Source organism: Aphelocoma coerulescens, chromosome 3, assembly GCF_041296385.1.
Source record: "Aphelocoma coerulescens isolate FSJ_1873_10779 chromosome 3, UR_Acoe_1.0, whole genome shotgun sequence".
Classification (NCBI taxonomy): Eukaryota; Metazoa; Chordata; class Aves; order Passeriformes; family Corvidae; genus Aphelocoma; species Aphelocoma coerulescens.
This window is the reverse complement of record NC_091016.1, coordinates 5,202,870-5,216,779: the sequence shown is the minus strand read 5'-3', so window position 1 is coordinate 5,216,779 and position 13,910 is coordinate 5,202,870.

Below are 13,910 nucleotides of genomic sequence, written 5' to 3'. Positions count from 1 at the left end.
GCTGACCCGCAGCTCCCACCGGCACCAGTAGATGGCACAAACCATTTATTTCACTGTATCCATCACCAGATTTATTGCAATGTCTCAGACGCAGGGACTCGCCCATCATCTTCAAAATAGTGCTGTGATACATCCCTCTAACGTAAGGGCAGTCACTCCCTATAATCTTTAAATTAATAATTTGTTCTAAAAAAACTTAAAATATATGTAGCACTGAACAAGAATTATACTATATACATATAGATACATTACATACCTTCACAGGTAAAAAGGAATATAGATAACGAGGAGAAACACCAGACATCAATTAATTACAGCAATCGCTAAAATATTGTGTGCCTTAGAAAATAAAAAAAAATAAAAAAAAAAATTAGAAGGGTAGAAGTAATACAAATCAGGTTAAACTCACCCAAAAAAGCAACCATTTATTTTAAAACTAGATAAAGATGTAAAAGAAAGAGCAAATAATCAAACCTGCCAAAAACTTTAAGAAAATTTGACAAGGAACAAAAGAGGCCTAAATATTTGTCTGAAGTAAAAAAATGGATAGTTTATAATCAATCACACACTATCATCTATGAAATCCACATGGTTTCTAAAGAACAAGAAAAATAGACACTAAAATAGTTTTTATTATTTAAAAAAATATATACACACTCCTGGAACAGTTACTTTGCTGTTCCACACATGTTGGAAAACCCCAGTTCCTGGAAAGAGAACAAAAAGGGAATTACACTGAAATACAGGGCTGGGGAAGCAGCTGATGTTCTGTAAAGCACAACACTTGCTCTTGTACAGTTTTGACAGAATTCCTGGAATACTGCAGAAAGAAGAATCTGGCTGCCTGACTCCATTTTTAAAGTTGCAAATATAACCTATAGTTACCTAATTATAGGATTTAATAATACTTAATTTTGTGTTTTCAGAGAAATATTATGACATCATGTCATTTTACAGGGCAAACCACTTAGCTTAATAGCTGCTATTCACTGCAGAAGGACACATTAGAAGCTATGCAATCATATGGTAAATTATGCTCATATCTCTGTCAAATTATAGGTTAATAACATGACAAAAACTGTAAATAACGTGAAGATTCACGGTTTAATTATTTTAATATAAAGTAATTTATCAAATAATTATGAAAAACAAAGAAGCAGCCAGGTCTAATGGGCTGGAATATACAAGCAACAATGTTTTTCTGCATTAAGCCAGGAACTCCTGGACCAAAACGCTCATAGTAAGAACATCTTAATTTTTCCTCCAGTCCAGGGCAACTCCAGGCAGGCAAAGCACCAGGCAGTGCTTGTCTCTCCCTCTCCCACCCCTCATGAGATCCAGTGATTGTGCAGATCAGATCAACAGGTTGATCTGAAACGCAAATTTGGTTTTGGCAGGTTTGTTCCCTGCTGACCCAACCCAGGCTGTGCCACACGCTCAGATGTGATGCAAGGGGAGAACAGGGAATATGCAGCCAGCAATGGAAGAACTGTTCCACACCAAACCCTGCTCATACCAGATTAGGCATGAGGCCCAGCTGATTAAATGTGGGATAATTTAGTCTGGGACATTTAACAAGACAATATTTGGATGGTAACAATTTTACAGATGAACCCAGAAATAAAAGATATGCCCACCACTGTAAAGAAGCCAAATTAGCACAGCTAATGACTTAATGAAATTTAGTGTCATGTTCCCAAATCAATGTTGTGACAACATTTTCTGAGGTAAATACCCCAGTTTTATTGCTGGTATGGACAGCTGGGCTGTTTGCCTTAATTCCTGAGCAGTTCAGATATGCACAAGTGTATCTAGGGAAAGGTGCCCCTGCCCAGAGCAGAGGGTTGGAACTAGATGGGCTTTAAAGCCCCTTCCAACCCCAACCAGTCTGTGATTCTGTCTGGGAGTGACAAGTGGAAAAATGTCTCTTGTGATTGCTGACCACCTTTGCTGCTAGAGAAGTGAGACCCTAGAGAACTTGGGGGTGTCAAACACCAGTTATATCCTTTGTACACAAAGCTTTCTACCTCCTTGTCCCCTTCTCACTGCATATCATCTTAAAACTCACCATGGAGGAGGTACAGACCCATGGAATAGAATTGCTCCCACTCTGAAGGGCTGGTTTGCTGAGGAAGGCAATGACAGCAGCCTTCACAGTTACAATCATCCCACAAAGGGCTGAGGAGGGAGTCAGTGATAAAGTGAACAGGAAGCCAAGGCAAATATCTGTCTGTCTCTAGGACATGTGAATTCCCTCCTGACAGGAGCTCTATGCTGCCTCTCCACCTGACTCACAGTTTCTCTGCAACACTTTTCTGCTGAAATGAGCTGCACTGAGTATACCTGCTAGAAGGGCTGTTTATAGTAACCCACCTCCATTTGATTTAAACATATTAGAGAATGATCATAGAAAAAGCTTAGTTGGCAGTTCTGGGGGGGGGGGGGGAAAGAAGTAGTAAGAGGGATTAGCCATGTCTGTAACCAACATGGAACAGTACTGATAGTCCTCCACGGTGGAAGCAGGCAACAGTCACTGTACTTGCCCTGGAGATAAGAGAAATGTGTTTCCAGACTCAGCAAACTGTCCCTGCTCCTCTCCAAGGCAGCACAAGGGTCACACATGGCTGAGGTTTTGCATCTAACCAGGCATCCTGTCAGTGGTGATTTCCTGATGGGGACAGAAAGTAGAGCACAAACTAAACCAGACAAACTGGGTATCTTTAGGAGTCAAGGGAAGTGGTAGCAGTGGACACTTCTCTGATGGCTGCACCAAGAGTATCTTTGTATCTCATGAAGATGTCCATATAAAAACAGAAATGGATTGGAGCATGGATAACCTGAAAGCACTTAGAGTATGGGAATGCCTTAGCTAGGTTTGCACTGTGATTATAAGCCCAGATTCCCAGGACAGACTTGGAATTTCACAGACCAGGATCCTAACACTGCTGACAGAGGAGTGAACTGTAAAACATCAACATCCCTAACCCCTTACTTGAAAATGCAAGTTGGAACTTTGCATCAGTAATTATCCAAGGCAGATTTGCAGTCAGTGAATCTCCATAAGCCAGAACTTTTTTGGGTTTTTCTAACCCCACAAGAAGGCAATTGGGAAAAGTTTGAACAACACTCAAATCCCATTGTCTAAAGAAGAAGGAACATGCTGGATCAGAAACAGGCCAACAAGACAACCTCAGCAGGAGATAGGAGGAGGATTAACAAGTGAAATTGCTATTTGACAATGAGCATTGCTGAGAGGGAAAGCACAAGGGGCTGGCTGACAAAAATAATTACTAGATTCACACGTGTTTTAGCCACAAGATGATGGAGCTGATGATTTATCTCAGCTCAGCAGTAAAATACCCTTGTTATTGGGCATTTCCTTACAAACTTGGCTGAACAGCCCCCTCCAGGACACAGAAATGCCATACATGAAGATTTGGTGGGCAGTTTTCTTCCAGTACGAATAATGGAACAACTATCCTCCCAAAAGGTCAGTAAAATTCTCTGTATCAACAAAGGAAATATGAACTACATTACAAAAGGGAAGTTAGCTAAAAAATAAAAGATATTCTAGGTCTCTGAGAAGACTTCAGAGGTTCCTTCTCCCAACACTGGGAGACAGAAATAGGCATATTGAATTTGCAGATTGGTCAAGTTCCAAAAATTTTCCAAGGTCCTCAAAATTTTATTTTCTGAAGGCACAAAAGACACAGCCTTTATTGCTGCTGAAATTAGCTTCCCTGTGTCACAGACTACTATTCAAAGAGAGATTACAAAGTAAAGGGCTTTTCTCCAGTCAAGGAAGGGAAATAAATGCCATACTTACAGTATTTGAGCAACTCTTGCCACTGAGAATTTATTGTCTCAGAACAATGAAAATAAATGCAAAATGATTCAATTAATAAATGCTGGCTACAACCTCCAGAGGAACAACAACCACCCCAAAAGTAGAATAAAACCTATTTCCTTGGAGTCTTGCCAGCTTCTCCCTGAAACACACTGATTTTGGATGCCTTCCAAGGCTACCATCTCACCTGTTGTGGCAGTGGTCTTGTAGCAAACATGCTTGACTTCACAGTTTCAGGTCAAAAATATTTCTTCTGCAAGCATGAGCAAGCCAGAGTCCACAGACTTCTCAACTCCAACTTTGTGGGGATGCTGTGAGACTTCTTTCCTTTATTTTCTGACTTAGTAAATTTTTTGGGGGGGGATGTCATCAGTCTTTGGCTCTGTGTGTGCACTGTGCCTTCAACTACCAGGGCCTAAAACTTGTGGTACTTTCAATCATGGTAAAAACTTATAAATACAAATTATAGCTCAGAGGTAGAAACACTCTTCTTTTCCTCTTGTGGGTAGCAATTGCAAAGCTACAATTAACCTCAATTAATAGGAAGGGTAAGCTTTCTACAAAGAATATGCTGTTCAGGTGTTCTTAGTGAGAGCACTTGGCACTGCTTCATCTGTCTGTAACAGGGAGCTCTGCTGGGGTGAAAATTAAAGTGGCTGAAGTTTAATCCAAGTGCAAAGTAGGTTTTTCCCCCCTATACAAAAAGCAATCCTGCTAATAAAAGCTACCTTGGGAAGTTCAGAGTCTGTTTGGATCCTGAGTGCATCAATGGGCCTTCATTGCCCTGAAGAGCCACTAACACATTTCACCTCAGGCTGAATTCCCTGGTTCTTCCCTGAGGTCTGTGCTCAGTCCTGCCCCTGCTGTGCCTGACTTGAGTGGACTCCCTGGATTCCTGACCTCCAGTCTGCCTCCTCACCACGCATCTGTGTCATTTCTGACACAGTCATCACATTTCTGCTGATCACTGGGCTGCACACAGAACCTGTGAGTGCCACCAACCCTGCTCAGCTACAGGAAAAGTAATTTTCTGCAACCCTTACCTTAGGCAGCAGTGTAACAATTAAGCTCTTGTCCCTTGCTCTCACTGTTCCTTCCTCCTATTAGAATAAGAAATATTCCAAATGCCAACTTCCACTCCACCTACAAGATTAGTGGAACTGAAAGAAAAAGATCAATGCCACTAAAAAATTATAATTTTTTAAGATAAAAAATTGGGGAAAATTACTAAATCCTGTACAGAACTGTCCCCTTCACGGTTTCTACTCTGTTAGGATTTCCATTTTCAACCCATCATGTTTCTCTCACATCCCTTGAGATACACTTTATATTCTATATCCAAAAACTATTTCCTATTGGTTTTCTCAGTTACAGTCATAGTAACTACACAAAAGCCAGCATTCCATGCACACTGTTTGTATGGGTTCTGTATCTATCCCATAGACCAGCAATATGTACCTTTAGTTTAATCTTCATGCCATCAAGCCAGGCTGCTAATTATTTACATATACTAATGAAGTTTTAAACAGTGCTGCCCAAAGGGGAATATTCTGGACAATACATAGTAGAAAAAAAATAAATTACATCCCTTGAAGTCAAAGGTTTTGATTTAATAATTTTAGATTTTTAATTTAAAACTTCCCTGTGCGTCTGAAATGACTTTATGTGTATTTGAATGTAACTTGGCTTTTTAGCTGTATATTTTTGAGGGGAGCTCATACTGGCTTGTATTTCGTACAATTGGCTCAGTGTGAAGGAGGGAGAGCAAACATCACATCGCTACCTGATCAGGCGGCCTTTGGCTTGGGAATGTCCTCACCTAACCTAAAAAGGAAGGTACAGCAGATCTGAGTAAGAGAAAGACTGAGAAGATAAAAAGCTTCAAAAGCAAGAGAATACATTTGTCTTATTTTCCCCTCATTTTTATTGCATTCCCAAATTCCAGGAATACACATGTCCTGCACCCCCCTTCCCACTTAATCCTAGCTCCATACTCATCCCTACTGGAAAAAAATGTTTTCTACAGCCACAGTGCTCCATATCCAGGTAAAAACTAATCACTTTTGTCAGGTGAGATTTCAGTGCTGGCTTAAAGCCTATGTGAAACTATGGCCTCATTAATCAGCAAATTTTATCTAATTACCAGAAGCCACAAGGGATGATCCCGCTGCTGTAACATTTCACAGCTCCCACTCCCAAACTTGATGGGTTGTGTTGTCCCCTTCCATCAGGCTTCTGACCTAAATACCAGCACTTAGGAACAAATTCCCATCCCCCTTGAGACCCGGTTTGTATCTGCAATGGGCCCCAGCTCACAAATTACTGCTCTTATGCAGGGTGAGTTCGCAATAGAAATTTCTCCTGATTTGGCAGCCCTGGCCTTATGTGCACCTCCCTCCACCTGGGGGCAGGAGGCAGAGGGAAGTGTAGGACCAGGATGGGAAGATGCAAACAAATCCAGGCCCCTCTTGCAATGTTGTTCTCTGATCCCCACTATAGGCAACACAGCGTCAGCTGAGGAGATGTCTTTGTTTCGCACTAGGAAAATCTGTTCCATTCAGGATTTCAGAAAATAGAACCATTTCATCCAGCTAAACTCGATAGCTTGGTTTGTGTTCCTGTGACAAGCCATTAATCTAGCTCACATACACAAGGATCCATATAGGAGAGGAAAAACCTTGCTTCTGGATTACTTGGGAGACAACACAGGGCTTTTACAGGCCCTTATCACCCACCCAGCAGAGGGGGGCTGACAATGGCACATTTTCTTCTGGAACAATCTACTGCAGCCATTTCCCCCCAGCCAAGAAAACAACTGAACTATTCTGAAAGGTTAGAGATTAGACTACTTATTTAAAAGAGCTGAAGAATAGATTTTAGTCTTCCCGTTATCTGTTTCCATGAGAAAATCTCCATGCTTGCCCCAGAGTTCTCCTTTTGTGTCTAGTCTAGACTATCATAATAGATGTGACAATTGTTTTTATTACATAACTTTGGAAACAGACTCCGAGAACTTGGTTATTAGAAAAATTCTGCTTTGAATAAGATAGGACAATGTGTGGCTTTTTAAAAGCAAACCATGAATGCCTCTATTGTTGGTTTGCTTTCAAACTTGATTTCTCAGTCTAGAAAAAAGCAAAAGCCATTAAACATATTTTAGACTGTGCCAAACAGTAATATCCATAGGAAGATTTCCTTTTCCTACACTTCTTCCCGTGCATAAGGACATAGCAGAATTCTTCATGCAGGAAAAAATAGGATTTGACCTTAAATTGCTGTCCCAAATGATAGTAAAGTGATAATCCCAAACCAACACTAGATGAAACTCGTGGTCACCAGTCTACCAAGTTATCTATTAAATCATCAAGGCTGGACATCCTGCCAGTCACTCACAGCTAAAAACTCTGAAGTACTTGTGTCATCCTTTGCCATTATTTGCTCCTCCAGGCTGGATACATTTCATACTTCTCTGAGGAGTGAGGTGTAATAAACCTCTGTAAAGCAGACATTCATGGCCATGATACTCCCCTCTTTACTGAAGAAGTGCCCTCACTGTGCCTCTCAGCTGGACAGCAGACACAGGCAGGTTTACAAGACATTTTGTATTAAAAATAAGGCTGCTTTAGATGTGGTTTCTGCTAAGTACCTTTATATTAAACTATTTTGGTGCTATTTTGACTTCCTCCACAGTTCAGCCTTCCAGATTACTTCTCTGTCCTGCTTTACACTTGGAAGGGATTGAAAAACTTGTTAGTGGTGTTAAATGGAACAGAGATTCCTGCTAATGGATTATTGATCATACATGAGTGATCTTTAGAATATCACAAGCAGAATGCCTTTCTCCCCTCTGTATAAAAATCTAGTACTAAAAATACTAGCATTACATGCTGATTATTTTCATGAGGGAAAGCATTAAGCACAAAATACATCTCTGCTGTAAGAGGAGGTGGCTTCTCTATTTTTAGCTACAGATTTTATAGGGTATTTCATCAAACTCAGAAAACCCCTTTACCAAAAAAAAAAAAAAAAATCAGTATAGAAGTTCTCCATTACTTGGCCATAGCCACAAGCTTGTTTGGCTGAAACTCATCACAAAGTATTTTCCTAACTCCCCACAATATCAGTTTTAAACAGAGCAAGAATGAAGGATTTGGCAGATGAAAAGTGCAATTTTATTTCATGTACATTGTCCTAGAAACTTTTTTCACCTTTGTGAGTTGTATCTGACAGGCATCTTGAAACTAACCCAAAGTCCTTTTCCATCCAGGAAATCCAGGACATATTAATTTGGGTTTAAGGCTAATTTGCTGTTAGGTGACACTTGACTAAATCATACCATATTTCTTTCCTTCAGCTGGAGTCAAATGACAATAGTTTAGTTTTACTTTATAAAAAGTCAGTTTTCAGAAATAGTTTGGGCAACAGTCTGGTCAAAAAAAAATCATATGTAAATATAAATCTTCATCTAAGATCCTGCCAGGGGAAAAACCATCAAACTGACCCTATCAAAAAATACCCCCTGTTTTCAACTAAGTTTGCAATGAGGTTAGAATGGTTAAAGGCACCCCAGGTTTGCATCTGTACAGCGCTGTCACACTGTGCTAATCCAGCCTTTCACTCTGGCCCAGACAGCTCCCTGGAACTCACAGCACAACACATGCTTCTAATTACCCATTTTCTTTGTGCAGGCAGCTCTCAAGACCTGCATTTCCCAAATCGTTGAGGTCTAATTCCCCAGGAAGAAAACACATCCAGCATCTTTTCTGCAGTCCTAGAAGGAAAGAGGGAATGACAAAAGGCCTGTCCATCCACACAAATTGGTCACCTATAGCAGCATCTTTCACATTTTTGGAAGTAACTGCAGGTATTTTGACCTATTCCTTCGCTACAGGGGGAAGTGAAGCTGGCTTTTGCCATGGAAGGTGTTGCTGATATCCCCCTTGGAAGCGTAGTGACCTCTGTCACATGAGGACTGTGTGGCAGCTTCTTTGGCTGCCTGGTCATTTTCAGTCTGTGATGCCAAGTTTCTCATTCTACCCTGGCTACAAAATTGCTTACTGCTACCTGAACACAGAGCTTGCAGGGATGCTCCCTTAAAATAAAATTCTCCAAAGGATGCTCACAGGGGAAAAAGGATTCTAAGGATAGAAATACTTTTTTTTTAGTTCTAATTTTCCCTTCACAGTGGAAAAGACCAGCCACAAAGGAACGTGATCAAAGACTAAGTTTAGCCACAGGTATGACAGAAGAGAGCAGCATTTAAAAAATACAGCTTGCCAAAGGCTGAACAATAATTTATGGACTGAAATAGAGAAATGAGTGAAAAGACACAAAAAGCTCAAACAAAAAAACCCCATACCTAAAATCAATGAGTTTACTGTGAAAATGTGAGAAAAATAATAACCAAGAAGCCTAATGAATTGGATGATGATTGTGTACATATTATATACATTCAAAAAGCTACAAGCTCATCTTCAAAACCTTGGGAAGGATGCGAGATCTTTTCCTTCAGCACACTGTTATTTGCCCAAAACTGAAAGCTGCAGCTTCCTCCAAATTGTTTCTTAGTATCACCTCTCCAAGAAAGACCTAAATAGTGATTTCGTTTCTACTCCTTCCATCCTTCTACCTCTTTCTTTTTCCAATATATAAAAAGGTGTTGCTGATTTCCAAAATGAGCAAGCTAAAGGAGCTTGTTTTGGAATGATAGCCCAATGTTCATCACATGGGGAATACATTTTAATCTCAAGGCTATTCACTATAGAAGGGAAAGGATAGCCAGGTTGTACGTGCAACAACATGGAAGGTAAAGGCAATGCAATAAAAACACCTGGAAATGCTGAGGGACAGTTTGGAACTTAGGCTCAGTTATAAAGCTGAGACCGGACTGAGATAAATCAGTTATAAAACAGTCTCACTTGGAGCTATAACCTGTATTTTATCCTGATGTGTTTACAAATTTGGCAGCCACTAAAGCCACCAATTATCATGGAAGTGACATCTACCACACTCACATTAATACCCTGGATTCATATCCTGTGATCCACAATTCCAGGTACAGAAGGATGCAAGAGACTGGCTGTTACTCCAGAAGGGGCATTACTGTTACCCCTGGATATAAAGTGCAGTTTTCTCAGGTTAAATCAGAATAATGACAGAAAGTTATCACATGCCCACTAAATCATAGAGAGGACAGGGCTTCACCAATCTTGTAAATATTAAGAACGTACTGAAGGCAAAACATTGATCTTTGGTGGATCTATTCCTCAATTGCCATCTGGAGTTATTTTACTTGTTAGAGAGAAAAGATTGTTGCCTCAAAAGCTAAAAGATCGAGTAATGCTCCAAATAAAGACATTACCACAATGAAGTTAGCAGTTCCATTTTAAATACAAAGTGGACCTAAGTAACAGACAATTGCCCAGAGACAATTGTTAGATTTAACACTGTGTAAAGTTTATTGGGGAGAATCAATAGTCTCTGCCAATGGCATTTAGAGCACTGACACTATGGAATATTTTATCTCAGATTCCTCAACCTTTACAGTTTGATTGCTGTTTTGGAACACAAATCCTACTAGCTATCTTTCCTTAAAAAAGCCCTTAAGGTCCTTTAAAAGTTTGTTAGACCAAAAAAATAAAGCAAAGTAATTATATCCAAAGCAGGTAAGTAAAAAACAAACAAACCAACAAAACAGCAAAACCAACAAACAAAACCCCCAACACTTTCAGAACTAGTGAATGTTTCAGAGATGACCAGATCTGGTTTAAGAGAAGGGTGACAACTTGGGGTTTGCCTCCTTGCAAGATTTTATTAACATGGCTTTATGGTAGTGCCTGTGTCAGCAGAACAGCTCAGCAAACTTCACACCATCTTTCTGACAATCACAGCATCACAGAAGATGGTTCACAGCTGCAGATTCTAGAATTGTTCCTAAAGCTGAGCCTGACAGAATTTGTGCTGAGTTTATTACAGTTAAACAGTTCTTGAAGAACAGCTGATTTCTCTTAAGTTATGAGTATTACTTTATAGGTACACAATGCAAAAGGAGTGTTGATAGCTCACTGTGCTCACTTGTTTACATGCAGAGTCCCATGTTAAAGACTTTCCTCAGTAAAAAATTTGTAAACTCATTTATTTGAGCTTTACTAGAGGAAGGAGGAAATTTCTTACCTTTGTCTTCTGACCTCATCTCAGCATCAGCACAATTCACACGAATGTGGCAAGCAAGATTTGGCTAACAGAAGAATTCAGTTATCAGTGAGACACCAAAAAGATGACATCTTTAAAAGACTGCAGATGGAGAATTTGTTCCTTGCAATATACAGTGTTTTCTCCCAGTGGTTTTTTTCAGTTCCTTCTTAGAATCTGTTTTTTATGGATTGGTACATAATGTGAAAAGTTACTCTACAGTCTGAAGTTTAATGCCTAATCCTTATTGAGAGCTATTTTAGTTATCTCAAAATATTCATGAACTGTGTTTACAGTTCATCACTTTAGGAAGTTTATTGATGAATAGATCCTGATCCAGCTTTTCCTCAGATATTTCATTTCCTAACATTTCCTACCATGTTTTACACATTTCAAACCTTTACTCTCTCAAGTGTTAATTACCAATAGTCTCTGAAATTGTGCCCATCTATTTACAACACACTGATAATGAGATACCCGGGTTTAGTTAAAATATTCTTTGAGTGCTCTAAAATTACTTTAGGCCACTGCCCTGCTGCTGTTCCAAGAAATGCTCACAGATACTCCCTAATTATGTTGTCCTTTCCATTGCCTTGTCACCAGCAAAGGAATGACTAATTTGCTCTCCACTTTCTCCCTCAGCTCTATTTTCCAAGTTTCCCCTTGGACAGAACTTCTCATTTTTTCCTTCCCAAGGACACATCAGTTTTTATTTCTCCTCTCCACTCAGTTACATTCAATTTCCTGTTTCCAAGATTTTTAGATTATGTTGTATTATTTACTCCTACTTGTGTTTGTAACACCTGACTTACGATCATCTGCAAATGCTGTTATTATTCTTCTTACATCCAGCCTCCTTGCAATCATTGATCTGGGACATTCATCAAAACAGACCAGTTGCTTTCTTCCACATAAGAATAAATGCAAAATTTGTTTGGCCAAAGACACAGTAAAAGTGGAGTCAAACAAAAGTAATTAAAGAAAAAAAGAAGTACATTAGAAGCTCTCCCAAAGAAAAAATAAAACAATTAAGAATGGCAGCAGATGCTCAGTGAGAAGAGGGATGCTCAGGCAGGATTAGTTCTGCCATTTGTAGAATGACATGAAGCAAGAGTGGAAGGACAGAACAAATTCTCTGCATTCCTTTCATTAGCCAAACATATTTCCTGGTCCTATCATGTCAATAATCCCAGAACTAAGTGGGACAGCTGCAGGAGAAAGTGGAAACTACAAGGCATCTTTCTCTGCTTTAAGAAGAAATCTTTGGCAATGGACACAGCATGGTAAAGCGAAAACTCTGCAGTCAGGACACACCCCCCATAAAGGCATGGATGGGGAAAGGGCCTTTCCTGAAGGATGAGGTAGAGGCTGGAGCTGTTTACAATGACATTCATGACATTAACAGATTGTTTTAGTTGTGTGTTGCCCAGACATCCTTGAAAATTTACAGCTGGCAATTTCCTCTGAATGCCTCATTCCTTTCACTTCAGCCTCACTCAACACCTGCCTTCTCTTTGCCTTTTTTCCCCAGCCCTATTTTTCTCCCTTCCCTGGTCTTTCCATTTACAAGTCCTACTTCACCAGTCAAGAAATTATGACACCAATTTGATATTTTTCTCTTATTTGTATGCCTCCTCCTGCTATCAGAACCTCATCTTTCCTGGGTGCACAATCCCTAATGCTGGCACACCACCCAAGAAAATCATACTGGTTCTGAAAAACCAAATTGACCACAGCTAAAGGAGATGATCTGCTAAAGTAAATTTACAGGAAGGGTGTCCAAAAACAAACAAAAAAAGCTTTAAAGAGTAATAATTCCTGCATAAAAGGTAAAAGGAAGAGCTCTCTAACTTCGGGGTGAAAGCTAGTAAGCACTGCTTGCCCATCCACATAACCTTTATTTTGTGGCACTCTCAGACCTTGGTGGCCCACCCCATCACCCCTGAAGAGCATGTGCAGGGATTAGGCAAGCATTCAAAATGTATAAACTCCCACAAATTGCCCTTATGAAGAACAAACAGACAACAAAAGCTTAGTCATTTAATTCTGCCCACAGAGTTCCCACTCCCCACTTTAGTTTGTGCTGCTGGGTCTTCCCTCACCCATTTTTTTCCCCAGGATGAAGAAACCCAGTTCCCCCAGTCCCTTCTCCACCTTGGAGATGGGCTTTGTTGGACTTGTACAGGGTTTTCCATCTCTTTCTTGTAGTGATGGACCAAAACCGAGCCATGGTGTGCCAGATGCAGCTGCTGAGTGACCAGCAGAGAGAAAGAATCACTTCACTTGATGTCCTGGTTATGTTCCTTTTGATCCAGCCTAGTGTGCAGTTAGCTTTTATTACTACCAGGCCACACTGCTGACCTGAAACCCAAGCAAATTTTTCTATTGATTCCAACAAGGCTGAAATACCAGACTGAACATCTAATAAAGGAGCCAACAGACAGGGAACAGTGGCAACAAAACAGCAAGCACAAGCTTACAACAACTCCTGATAACATGTGTGGGACAAAAGTTGCAATCAGATACATCCATCCTGCTAAAACAGCTGCTTTTTACTGACTGCCCTGAGTTTCTGAACCAACTTTCACCTGGCTCCTTACAGAAGGGAGATGGGAAGTGATCAGTTTTCCCAGACCACAGCTTGCAGGAAGACAGGGAGGCTACTTCTAAGAAAAATTAATGTGTTATTTGAGATAACAGAGGCAGTGATAGTGATGAGGCAGGAACTCTCCCCTACTCAGGCACAGGATTTAGTAAACAAGCGGGCAGAGCCAACCCCTGCTGTGTTTGTTACTCCTGCAATTTATTAAAACCACATTGCAATCTGGGGCATTACCAACACCTGATGTAATTGTGAGGCTGCATCTACTCT